Consider the following 13,179-nt stretch of genomic DNA (forward strand, 5'->3'; position numbering starts at 1 on the left):
GTAACAAAATTGTAAAACCAACTTTTCTAAGAGGACCTAATCTAGGATTGGAACTGTGTGCCTCCCAATTCCTCTTGGACTATTTAGCATCAAAGTATAACACCTTTAAGGAGGCACAGTTGGAATGCGCTCTTGCTTGTCTGTCCGTTCATAATACAGTTTATTTTGAACTAGAGCTTGTGCATGATGAACCTCCAAAACTGCGAGATTTTGTGCCCAAAAGTATATCCGTTGAAAAATCCAGGTTTGGGGATAGCTCATTTTGTTTCGCAGCCTCACTTGCATTTATGTGTTATTATAATTGTGTGAGGCTGTTAAAATTTTTGCACTCCGTCTTTTGGGTTGATCCTCAACTCTTTAGACTGTTAATGTATGTGTATAATCCAGTAAGTAATTTTTCTATCTCAAGTCAGTTTCGTTTTCTTTTGTATATATTGTGCTAATCCAATGTGATCTTAGCTGAAAAATGTTGGATTCTAGCCGTGAATATTGGAGTTCAGTTCTTTCTTTCGTCAAATCTGGTAATCTCGTTCCTTTCCTCTACTCAACATGGTTCTCTTGGTATGTTTTAGTATAATTTTGTTTATCTTTCGAAACATCGAGGAAAATTTTTAGTTTAGGTTTGGGGGTGAAAAGTGGATACCATGTGACTTCCACCGTGCTATAGTTGAAACTGAACTCTGCCATGTTAAAAAAAATAAAAAATGAAGAAATTGTTAAGCTCATCTATCTTGATATGTGATGCCTGCGCGTATATGTTAGGGTTCTCGATCTAGATGATGAGGCACTCGTTTGAGAACTTTCTGATTCTAGCATTATAACATGCGAGTTCGATTTATTATTATTTTTTTGAAACTTTTTGAACATGTGATCTAAACTTGCACTTGCACGGTCTATCAAGCATGTATAGCGTCTGATTTGCGTAATCCAGTAGACTGCCAATCATCTAGAATACCAATGAGACTTGACTAGCTTGTTCTTTGGTCGGCTGGGATAGTATTAGGTGTATACGTTATGAAAAGCGACCATTGAATGTTACTGTGTGCATCGAAAAGGGCTATCTCTTGCAAAATTGTGATACATCTTTTTGTTTTTCTTACTATTATGTTAAAAGTGTTATATCGTCAACTTGTTCTTGACTCTCTTACCAAAAAAAAAAAAAAAAAAAAATAAAAAAAAATCAAAAGAATATGATAAGAGAGTTTGTTCTTCATCTTGTGCTCTCTTAAGTCAGTATTTCTTTACTTTTTGTTTCAAAGTAGTCAAAGTAAATAGTCAGTCAGTGCATATGTTGTAATTAGTATTTTTATATCTCATGTAAATAGTCTTGTAATAAGAAAGGGAGGGTGTATGCAATTGATGTACAAAACAGGTAAGATGAAATACCACCAACACTTCAGGTGAACATTCACATCTCCCATAAAGCTAGCTTGTCTTTGAATCGGCCCAACTATCTCTTAGTATTGGCAGTCATGACTTAGGTTGATAAATCAGTTTCTATGCATGCTCATGATAGAATTACACTTTACACTCTTATCACATGTTAACTATTCGAACTCTTGGATTTCAAAATATTTTTTGTGCTGGAATCAGTGTGTGTCACTTGTGCCTTTGAAAGATAGATTGACAGATCCATTTTGCTGTGAGCTTAAACTTAAAAGCAGGTGTCACACATCATACAAGGTGAGCTCTATTTTGACCTAGAACTTTGTGGGTATGTTCTAAGCAAACCCTCACGAGACTTCAACTCGTCCACTAGGGACACTTAGTGGTTTAAAAGGATTATTGCATTCGCTAAATGCAATCGACAGACCAGCGGCAGTGGTATAGGTAGGATTTTCTTAGTTTTTTGTTTACTCGAGGACGAGCAAAATTCAGGTTTGGGGGTGTGATCGGTGCCTAATAATGCATATTTCTATATCATTTTGTTATCTTTTATCACATCTCAAGTGCTTTAATGTCACATTTTAAGTGAAATTATGTATTTTCCGTCTTGAAACATCAACTATCTTTTTTGTTGTTGTAAATAGTGATATTTTGTGTTTGTTTTGTATTTGTAGGATTGATAAACATTGGGAGATACGTAAAGTGAGCAGGTGGATGAAGACTAGAGTGGCGGAGGCGTTGTGGAAAGTGGAAACATTTGCACTAAATGGTGGGTGGCAGAGAAATGGAAGGATAATCAATGGTCCAAAATGTTCAAGTCATATTTGAAGTCAAGGAAGTCAACGAATCTCACCCTTGAGCATCTAAACAATCTACACATGCCTAACACCCAAGTAACCCCCCTTTACACTTTCCCTTCTCGTTTCCAAAATCAGAAGAAAGAAAAAGAAACCCATCTTCTCCACTCTCCCTCACCGACTCTGATGAAACCCATACCTCCATCTCTACCTTGCGGTGTTCTTATTCCCCATTTTTACACTCCAAAAATATCAAAGCCCTGTTCTCTACTGTCACACACAATTCCATCACTACACATACCAATTATCATCTTACAGTAACCTATTTATAGGTTGAAGATAGTCTTGGAGCTAGGAAGATTGTGGATTGCATGTCTTATTCTCTACAACCCCACTCATGGCAGCCCATACCCCATCTACAATAGGCGTCGGTGAAGAAACCTCAACAACAAATCAACGTGTGAGTGATGATAATTTTAATATTGATTTTTATTATGATTTGGTAATGGTAATTGATTGGTTGGATTGGAGAAAGTTTTTTTAAATTGGGGGGAGTCTGTATTGTAAAACTCATTCACGGAGTAGCCGGTGCACCAAGCCTTAGTAATAATTTAGGTTTAATTTCAGTTTCTCCATGTTTCAGTTTTCTTTTCTAACTAGGGTCGAGATGAAACCCCTAAATAATAAGAATTGCTTGATTTGGTTCTACTTTTTCTCCATGAATTTACATTGAAAAGCATGATTTAATCTCTGAATTCATATCAATTTACTCTCACCTTGTATGTCATGCATCCTTGGTAGTTTGATCAATTCTTTGATGTGTATTCAAGCTTTGTAAGCTGATTTAGTTCAATTTGTGATTACCTATGCCTTAAATAGATAGGTAATTCTAGGAATTGACACTTATAGTTCAGTCTTTGATTGGTTGTGCCGTAACAAGACAACAATTTCTTGGGTTTGACAGATTTTTAGCTTGAGGTTAATTCATCCATTTGTGAAAGTGATTTATCACTTGTTCAAGGTAGTTTGAGGCTAGAACTTCTATAACTCCTTGATTAAAAGAGAACTAGTATATCGCATCAAGAAATTCTATGCATTTAGGCGGTAGATTCGACACCATAGTTGTCTTTGTATTTGTTTTACATTTGTTGCTTTAGTATAATCATCAATCTTTTTCGTATCGAAGCAAAAACAACCCCCTTTTTGATTACTCCTTGTTAGAAGTCAGTTGTAGTAAGACCATAGAATCAACTCTACACCCACCTTGTCCCTGTGGATCGACCTGTATTTGCACTATACACAATAAGGCAATGTGCAGTTGCAGTTTATTGTAGGCTTTTTTAAAGTCCTACCAATTTTTTCTGGCGCCGCTGCCGGGGACTCGGTAGCGGTGTAGCTGAAGTTTCTGTCCCTACCTCGCTGATTTTTATTATAACCCTATATATATGTGTTTAGATTTTTCTGTTTTCATGTTGTTAGTGTAGTTTGTTTGTTTTCTATTGTATTTGTCTGTGTCGTTATAGTATAACTTAGTAGTTAATTCATCTGTCATATATCTTGCATCTTGTTCTAGTTAAGGTTGTTTTTCACTGCACTTTGTAGCTTGTCCGTTTTCTATAAGCTTCTTCCATTTGTATCTGTAGTAGCAACTGTAGTTTTTTTTTTAATCATTCCATTGTCACTCGCATAAACTGCATCTTATTTCTGTTAGGGTAGGTGCATCATCATCTTGTGTCATAACTAGTTTAAGTTATCTGCATTTTGGATGGTTGTAAAATTATTGGATTTCTGCTGTTTTTAGTTCTCTCAGTATACAGTATTATAGGCTGTAAATATCCATCAGCAAGTAGTATAATCTGTAACTTTCATTTTTCTGTAACTTTTTGTAACTATTGTCATATCTCTTCCAGTTTTCTACAGTCCTGTAGTTTAGGGTACAAATCTGTAGTTGTATGTCATATTCCATCGTATCATATTCTGCATCAGTAGCTTTCCAGTTCGCTTAACAATTTCAGTAGTTGATTTTCTTAGCATAACTGATTCTTAGTTGCAGTTCTATTAAGTCATCTCTGTAGGTCAAGCATTTGTATCAATCTTGCATCTCATTTCAGTTTAAGCATTATTGTATATAAGTGCATTGTTTGTGCGTCATAGCTAATTTTTGTCCTGTAGCTTTCTGGCATATATGCTTCAGCCGTTTCATAGTTTCTAAATGTATTATGTCGCTATAGAAGTCCAGCACTAGCTAGAGACCTTGTTTATATTACATGCGCTCATTAGTCTCACACTTGTTGCATCTTTTCACACTCTATATAGTAAAGTTTTGTCCATATTCAAGCACCTGCATTACTTGGGTGTGGTCCATAGTTTTATCAAAAGTGCATAATAATTCATAACTTAGCCTCTCATAATAATTGCATTAGTTAATCATGTTCGTAGCAGCTGAAAACTAAATAACTAGCTTCTCATAGTCCTGTTAGTATTTTATTTAGAATTCAAATTCACCGGTCATAATGCCAATCGCCCCTACCAGTCCTCTGTAATACACTATTCCATAAATTATTGGTAGTTATAGGTTATTGTATATATGTATTTTTATTTTTCTTTGTATATACAACTCTCATCACTGACATTTTCCCCGAGCAGTATCAGGTGCTCGTAATGTTGCTGCAAAAGGAAAGGACAGGTTGTTGCCGTGCCTTCTATGGGTACTGTACCGGCAGATAGAAGAAGTACCACAGAAGCCACTAGGAAGGTAAACAATATTCAGTTTGGTGTAGTCTTCTCTCGGATGCGCACCGGAGGTAAGTCTCTTGAACACTACAACAAAATTACGTTTAGGAATGATTTTTAATTGCTTAGCCTGAATGGTTTAATATTGGGTTTAACATCTGAGCTTCATATTGTGTTAACAAATACAAGTTGGCCTCTCGTTAGTTGACCTATTTTACCATAATCCAATCTAATAGAAACCCAGTTCAGGATTGATAGACGTCACAACACTCTTCCATTGGTACAACAACATCATTTTTAATTTTTGTTATTGTAATCTTGTATAGTGTGTTTAGCCTGTCATATTTTTGTCTTAGTAGCTTATATATGTTCTTATATGCATCATTCTATGTAGGATTCGTTGCTAGCATTTAGAATAGATTTGTTTCAAAAAAAAAAAATGTCTGGATTTTGGTCTGCAACTGGGGATGAGAACAAATCCATTAGAGAACTTGCTTACGGGCATACTTCACGTTATGAGCCTCCCACAGACCATGATGTCAATAGTTATAGGGATTGTTATGGACATTTTCATAGTCCTGAGCCTCAATACTTGGACCCTAATGATTATTCACACATGTATCATTCGCCACAGGGAGAAAATGAACATTTTTATAATGCCCAGCTCACATACTCATCACTTTTGGATCAGTTAGAATCTCAAGTCACTGCTTTAGAAATGCATGTATATGATAACTCTGTCACATCTATGTCATCTAGGCAAGTTGAACTTTCCGTTTGCGTCGTATGCGGCTGCACAAGTCATTTAACTGAGCACTGCCCTGAAATTCATGCTTTTAGGAAATATACGGAAGACCATGTTAATTCTTTCTATCAAATGCATGAAAACAACCCCTATTTGCATAATTGTGACCAAGAATACATAGATGACCCAAAATATGCATGGATTGACAACCATCTCCAAGGTAATCCATATAGACAAACTTCTGAATTTCCTTTCTGTAGTGGCCCTCATGCTCAACCATGTATTGAATATCCATATGCTATGAGGATACCTACTGTTGAAGACTCTTCTTCCATGGAAAAAATTAATGCATATTTGGATATGATTCTGCTTCATGTACAAAAGGAGGGAGGGGAGGAATGTCAACATGAAACGTTTGTTTCTCCAAAGGAACTCAATTCTGAAAATAGTGTTTGTTACCCTACTGTTGAAAATTTTAATGCATATTCACCTACTTTGGAGGTAGATGTACAGGTAGAAAACACTAATAGTTTGGACGAGGTAAGATTTTCATGTATTTTTGATGATGATGATATGGTATTAAATGAGGTTGTCAATTGTGAAAATAGAATTGCATAGTTTCGCGACTCTGAAACATTAGAACAGATTGTAGAAACCTCCACTGCTGGTAATTCCTTTGATCCTCATACATCTCAGTCTTTATATGCAGGTGATATTATTGATGACTTGCAGCTGGTGCAATTATTTTGTGAACGAAAGCATGACTTAGGTCAGGTTGAATTTTCTGTTGACACTAATGTTCATATGCATGAAAATATATTTGATGTGGCTGACTCCCTGCCTAGGTCACAGCATGATATTTCTTTTGATTTGCCAATGCATGAGACTAAAGTTTTGAATGATGCTGATGATACTGAATTGGGGTTTGCTGATTTGTTCAATGAAAATGAACATGATATGCTTGTTTCTGACTTTAGGAGAGTGTGTGTTGGTACTAGTGATTATATACATGAAAATAACTTAGACGTACCAACTTCCCTGCCCATGTCACAAACTGGTAATCTTGCTCCCAACCTAGATTTGGTTTGTAACAAAATTGTAAAACCAACTTTTCTAAGAGGACCTAATCTAGGATTGGAACTGTGTGCCTCCAAGTCCTCTTGGACTATTTTGCATCAAATTATAACACCTTTAAGGAGGCACGGTTGGAATGCGCTCTTGCTTCTCTGCCCGTTCAAAATACAGTTCATTTTGAACTAGAGCTTGTGCATGATAAACCTCCAAAACTGCGAGATTTTGTGCCCAAAAGTATATCCGTTGAAAAATCCAGGTTTGGGGATAGCTCATTTTGTTTTGCAGCCTCACTTGCATTTCTGTGTTATTATAATTGTGTGAGGATGTTAAAATTTCTGCACTCCGTCTTTTGGGTTGATCCTCAACTCTTTAGACTGTTAATGTATGGTGAATTCTTCTTGTGTATAATCCAGTAGGTAATTTTTCTATCTCAAGTCAGTTTCATTTTTCTTTTGTATATATTGTGCTAATCCAATGTGATCTTAGCTGAAAAATGTTGGATTCTAGCCGTGAATATTGGAGTTCAGTTCTTTCTTTCGTCAAATCTGGTAATCTCGTTCCTTTCCTCTACTCAACATGGTTCTCTTGGTATGTTTTAGTATAATTTTGTTTATCTTTCGAAACATCGAGGACAATGTTTAGTTTAGGTTTGGGGGTGAAAAGTGGATACCATGTGACTGTCACTGTGATATAGTTGAAACTGAACTCTGACATGCTAAAAAAAATAAAAAATGAATAAATTGTTGAGCTCATCTATCTTGATCTGTGATGCCTGCGCGTATATGTTAGGGTTCTCGATCTAGATGATGAGTCACTCGTTTGAGAACTTTCTGATTCTAGCACTATAACATGCGAGTTCGATTTATTATTTATTTTTTTGAAACTTTTTGAACATGTGATCTAAACTTGCACTTGCACGGTCTATCAAGCATGTATAGCGTCTGATTTGCGTAATCCAGTAGACTGCCAATCATCTAGAATACCGATGAGACTTGACTAGCTTGTTCTTTGGTCGGCTGGGATAGTATTAGGTGTATACGTTATGAAAAGCGACCATTGAATGTTACTGTCTGCATCGAAAAGGGCTACCTCTTGCAAAATTGTGATACATCTTTTTTTTTCTTACTATTATGTTAAAAGTGTTGTATCATCGTCAACTTGTTCTCGACTCTCTTACAAAAAAAAAAAAAGTCAGGAAAATTCAAAAAAGAAAAAAAAATACCAAAAAAAAAAATCAAAAGAATATGATAAGAGAGTTTGTTCTTCATATTGTGCTCTCTTAAGTCGGTATTTCCTTACTTTTTGTTTCAAAGTAGTCAAAGTAAATAGTCAGTCAGTGCATATGTTGTAATTAGTCTTTGTATATCTCATGTAAATAGTCTTGTAATAAGCAAGGGAGGGTGTATGCCATCGATGTACAAAACGGGTAAGCTGAAATATCACCAACACTTCAGGTGAACATTCACATCTCCCATAAAGCTAGATTGTCTTTGAATCGGCCCAACTATCTGTTAGTATTGGCAACCATGACTTAGGTTGATAAATCAGTTTCTATGCATGCTCATGATAGAATTACACTATAAGCTCTTATCACATGTTAACCATTCGAATCTTGGATTTCAAAATATTTTTTGTGATGGAATCAGTGTGTGTCACTTGTGCCTTTGAAAGCTAGATTGACAGATCCATTTTGTTGTGAGCTTAAACTTAAAATAAGGTGTCACACATCATACAAGGTGAGCTCTCTTTTGACCTAGAACTTTGTGGGTATGTTCTAAGAAAACCCTCACAAGACTTCAACTCGTCCACTAGGGACACATAGTGGTTTAAAATTCTTATTGCATTCGCTAAATGTAATCGACATACCAGCAACAGTGGTATAGGTAGGATTTTCTTAGTTTTTTGTTTACTCGAGGACGAGCAAAATTCAGGTTTGGGGGGGTGATCGGTGCCTAATAATGCATATTTATATATCATTTTGTTATCTTTTATCACATCTCAAGTGCTTTAATGTCACATTTTAAGTGAAATTATGTATTTTCCGTCTTGAAACATCAACTATCTTTTTTGTTGTTGTAAATAGTGATATTTTGTGTTTTTTTTTTTGTATTTGTAGGATTGATAAACATGGGGAGATACCTAAAGTGAGCAGGTGGATGAAGACTAGAGTGGCGGTGGCGTTATGGAAAGTGGAAACATTTGCACTAAATGGTGGGTGGCAGAGAAATGGAAGGATAATCAATGGTCCAAAATGTTCAAGTCATATTTGAAGTCAAGGAAGTCAACGAATCTCACCCTTGAGCATCTAAACAAGCTACACATGCTTAACACCCAAGTAAACCCCCTTAACACTTTCCCTTCTCGTTTCCAAAATCAGAAGAAAGAAAAAGAAACCCATCTTCTCCACTCTCCCTCATCGACTCTAATGAAACCCATACCTCAATCTCTACCTTGCGGTGTTCTTATTCCCCATTTTTACACTCCAAAAATATCAAAGCCCTGTTCTCTACTGTCACACACAATTCCATCACTACACATACCAATTATCATCTTACAGTAACCTATTTATAGGTTGAAGATAGTCTTGGAGCTAGGAAGATTGTGGCTTGCATGTCTTATTCTCTACAACCCCACTCATGGCAGCCCATACCCCATCTACAATAGGCGTCGGTGAAGAAACCTCAACAGCAAATCAACGTGTGAGTGATGATAATTTTAATATTGATTTTTATTATGATTTGGTAATGGTAATTGATTGGTTGGATTGGAGAAAGTTTCTATAAATTGGGGGGAGTCTGTATTGTAAAAATCATGCCCGTAGTAGCCGGTGCACCAAGCCTTGGTAATAATTTAGGTTTAATTTCAGTTTCTCCATATTTTAGTTTTCTTTTCTAACTAGGGTTGAGATGAAACCCCTAAATAATAAGAATTGCTTGATTTGGTTCTACTTTTTCTCCATGAATTTACATTGAAAAGCATGATTTAATCTCTGAATTCATATCAATTTACTCTCACCTTGTATGTCATGCATCCTTGGTAGTTGGATCAATTCTTTGATGTGTATTCAAGATTTGTAAACTGATTTAGCTCAAATTGTGATTACCTATGCCTTAAATATATAGGTAATGCTAGGAATTGACACTTATAGTTCAGTCTTTGATTGGTTGTGCCGTAACAAGACAACCAATGCTTGGGTTTGACATATTTTTAGCTTGAGGTTAATTCATCCATTTGTGCAAGTGATTTATCACTTCTTCAAGGTAGTTTGAGGCTAGAACTTCTATAGCTCCTTGATTAAATGAGAACTAGTATATCGAATCAATAAATTCTATGCATTTAGGCGGTAGATTCGACACCATAGTTATCTTTGTATTTGTTTTACATTTGTTGCTTTGGTATAATAATCAATCTTTGTCGTATCGACGCAAAAACAACCCCCTTTTTGGTTACTCCTTGTTAGAAGTCAGTTGTAGTAAGACCATAGACTCAACTCTACACCCACCTTGTCCCTGTGGATCGACCTGTATTTGCACTATACACAATAAGGCACTGTACACTTGAAGTTTATTGTAGGCTTGTTTAAAGTCCTACCAACTGACATTCGTATGATTGAACCAATTGGTTTTCGTACCTATCCTGTGTATGCAACCAGGAAATTCAGTACAGTGAGTTTCTCCAATGTTCAAGGGCAGAATAGACGTCTTAATAAAAAACGTCCAAAGGAAGTTCAATGCCTTGTCTCTAAAGGCAACATTGTTCTTGTTGAGAAAGCCATTAAAAACGTCCAAAGGAAGTTCATTGCCTTGTCTTTAAGAAAAGATATTAAAAAGATAATTGTAAGGTACAAAGAGCTTGTCAACAGATTATTTTCTTCCTCATGTCAAGACACTTCTGGTAAGAACTCCAACTATGTCTCTTATTTTGATGACAGTAAATTTTATGATAATTTCTCATGTCAAACAGGATCCCTCTCTAAGACTAAGAGGAAAGACAAACTTAACCAAAGACATAAACCTCGTAATGAGCCTGTGGCTCGTACTTGTGCTAATTAATCACAAGGTTCGAGAGCTTACTCATATAAAATCTTGTTGAGTAAGTTGTATTAAAAACAAGTATACTTGTTGCTTGCATATGTTAAGTTAAGTTGTTTTCTTATCGTCCATAGCTAAACTTGTATTGACAGATCCGCTAAGATCAAGTATTGGTTAAGTCAAAAGAAGATGTTGTATACTGTCTTAAAACTTGTTTTTAGGTCCTGTTTTCAAATTGTTCGAAGGACTTTATTTCTTGGGTATTCGTTGTACTCGAACAGATTTCGTTCTGGCCCGAGTCAACAGTTTATTTGAAACCCTAAATTGTTGTCCCCAAGGATAAATATTCAACCTCTTAGGGTTACAATTCACGTACGTGTACTCCGGGTAGTTTTGGAGTTTGGAGAATGTCATCCTCTTCATCTTGCTATGGTGGTTTTGGAAAAGGATTTCTTGACAAAGGTGTTGAGGTTGATTCCAAGAAGAAGAGAACTCTTGTAGATGAAGATCATCCCAATGCCTCATGCTTCTTTGCATATTCTCATGAAGGTGCTGAAAAGGATGATATGATCTCTGCTGAAGTTGTTCATGATTTTCTTAAGTACTTTGGGGAAGCAAAACTACAGGTTGTTGATACTCTTAAAGGTCTTGATAAGGTGAAAACTGAGTTGGAAAAGGTTGTGTCTGACCTTGGTCTCGTAAAATCTCAAATCAAGGATCTTCGAAAAGAGAATCATCTCTCCGTTGATGCAGAGAAGGCTGTGGATCACAAGCTCATTGATTTCATGTCTCGTGAGGATCCTGAGCCTCCCGTGTTCCTGTTCGCTATTGAGGATACACCGGAATCCGTTTAAGCTTGTCATCTATTTTTGTTGCCTAGTATGTCTTCTTTTTGGATTAGTTGGAAGAATAACTAGTGCTTTGAATAGCGATGATTGTGACTACACATAGCTATTTTTGCTTTCATCTTCTTATGTTATTTTTTAGGTTAGTGGTTATTAAATTCTAAAAATATTTGGAGGATGATGTTATTGCAGTATTGATCTTTAAGAATTTGTGATATTGCAATTTTTTTATGGGATATGTATTGTTTGCGTCCGTGAACTTGAAGGTCCCATATTGCGGTCAAAAGTAAAGTCGTTCATGAATTAGTATTCGTATTGATGAAAGGACGAATGGACTTTTGACGATTACAAAAGTTATGCCTATGCAGTCATGTATTTGATGGAAAATAGGATAAAATATTTTGTTTGACAAGGATAAAGTCTATTATATCGTTATGATGGAAAATAGAATAGATCCTTGTATGTTATCCACGGTATTGATCTTCATTGATCCATCTTGCTATGTATTACCGTGAAGGCTCCATTGTGTGTCTTCTGTTGAGCACGATACAACTAAGTCGATTTTTCTTATTGACTTGTTGGTTGTTCCATAAGATGATATATATTGAGCATTAGGAACTAAATTAATCAACCAGTTTGGTTATTTAGTTTGTACTCTATAATTTTTCTTTCTTATGTCGAGTACATGTACGGTTAAGGTTGTCATATTCTATGATGAACTTAGTCGGGGTTCCATAAGTTCTCTTATGTTGAGCCCAAAATAATTAAATTAATTACTTCGGTGATTAGTTTGGTTGTTTGTATTCCAATTAGATTAATTATAGGTTCTCTTGTAATTAATCTAGTTGAGTTTTCATATATTCCACAAATTCTTGTGTTGAGTATATGAAAGGCTACACTATCATGTTCTATTGGTTAATGTAGTCATATATTCCGTAAGGTTTTCCTTATGTTGAGTATGTGAACGATTAAGTTAGTCATCTCCGTATGATTACCTTAGTCGTAGCTCCGTAAGTTTGCTTATGTTGAACATTTTCGATTAAATTAATCACTTTTGTTGTTTGATTTAGTTGTGTATTTCAATTGAATTAATCATGGGTTTACTTGTGATTAATTTGGTTGAGTTTTGGATATAGAAAATCATTCCTTTGGTTTTTGGTGTCCAATTTAAAAATCCTTCTTTTCTTTCGAAATTAAGGTCGCTCTTGTTGTTCATTCAGGAATGACATCAAATGGGGGAGAGTTCTTTTGAACTTGTGCTTAATGGTAATATCTTGCGGGGCGTGCGGCTGTGGAATTTTATAGGGGTTATCTTGTATCTTAAAACTTCTTGATGAATGCATTTAGCTTCGACTTTATGATTGCATCTAAATTAAGTTGGTATGTATTTTTTCTTTTAGTCTATGAAATGTCTCTTGTGGAAATTTCATTATGATCCCGTTCTTGTACCTTTGCCAATTTTATTGACAAAAAGGGGGAGAAATATTGTAGTTCACACTACAAATACATATGGTTTTCGGATCATTGTGTAGGGGGAGTGGTTTCCATGATCGAGATGGAGTATTGAC

This window comes from Papaver somniferum, chromosome 4, assembly GCF_003573695.1.
Source record: "Papaver somniferum cultivar HN1 chromosome 4, ASM357369v1, whole genome shotgun sequence".
Taxonomy (NCBI): Eukaryota; Viridiplantae; Streptophyta; class Magnoliopsida; order Ranunculales; family Papaveraceae; genus Papaver; species Papaver somniferum.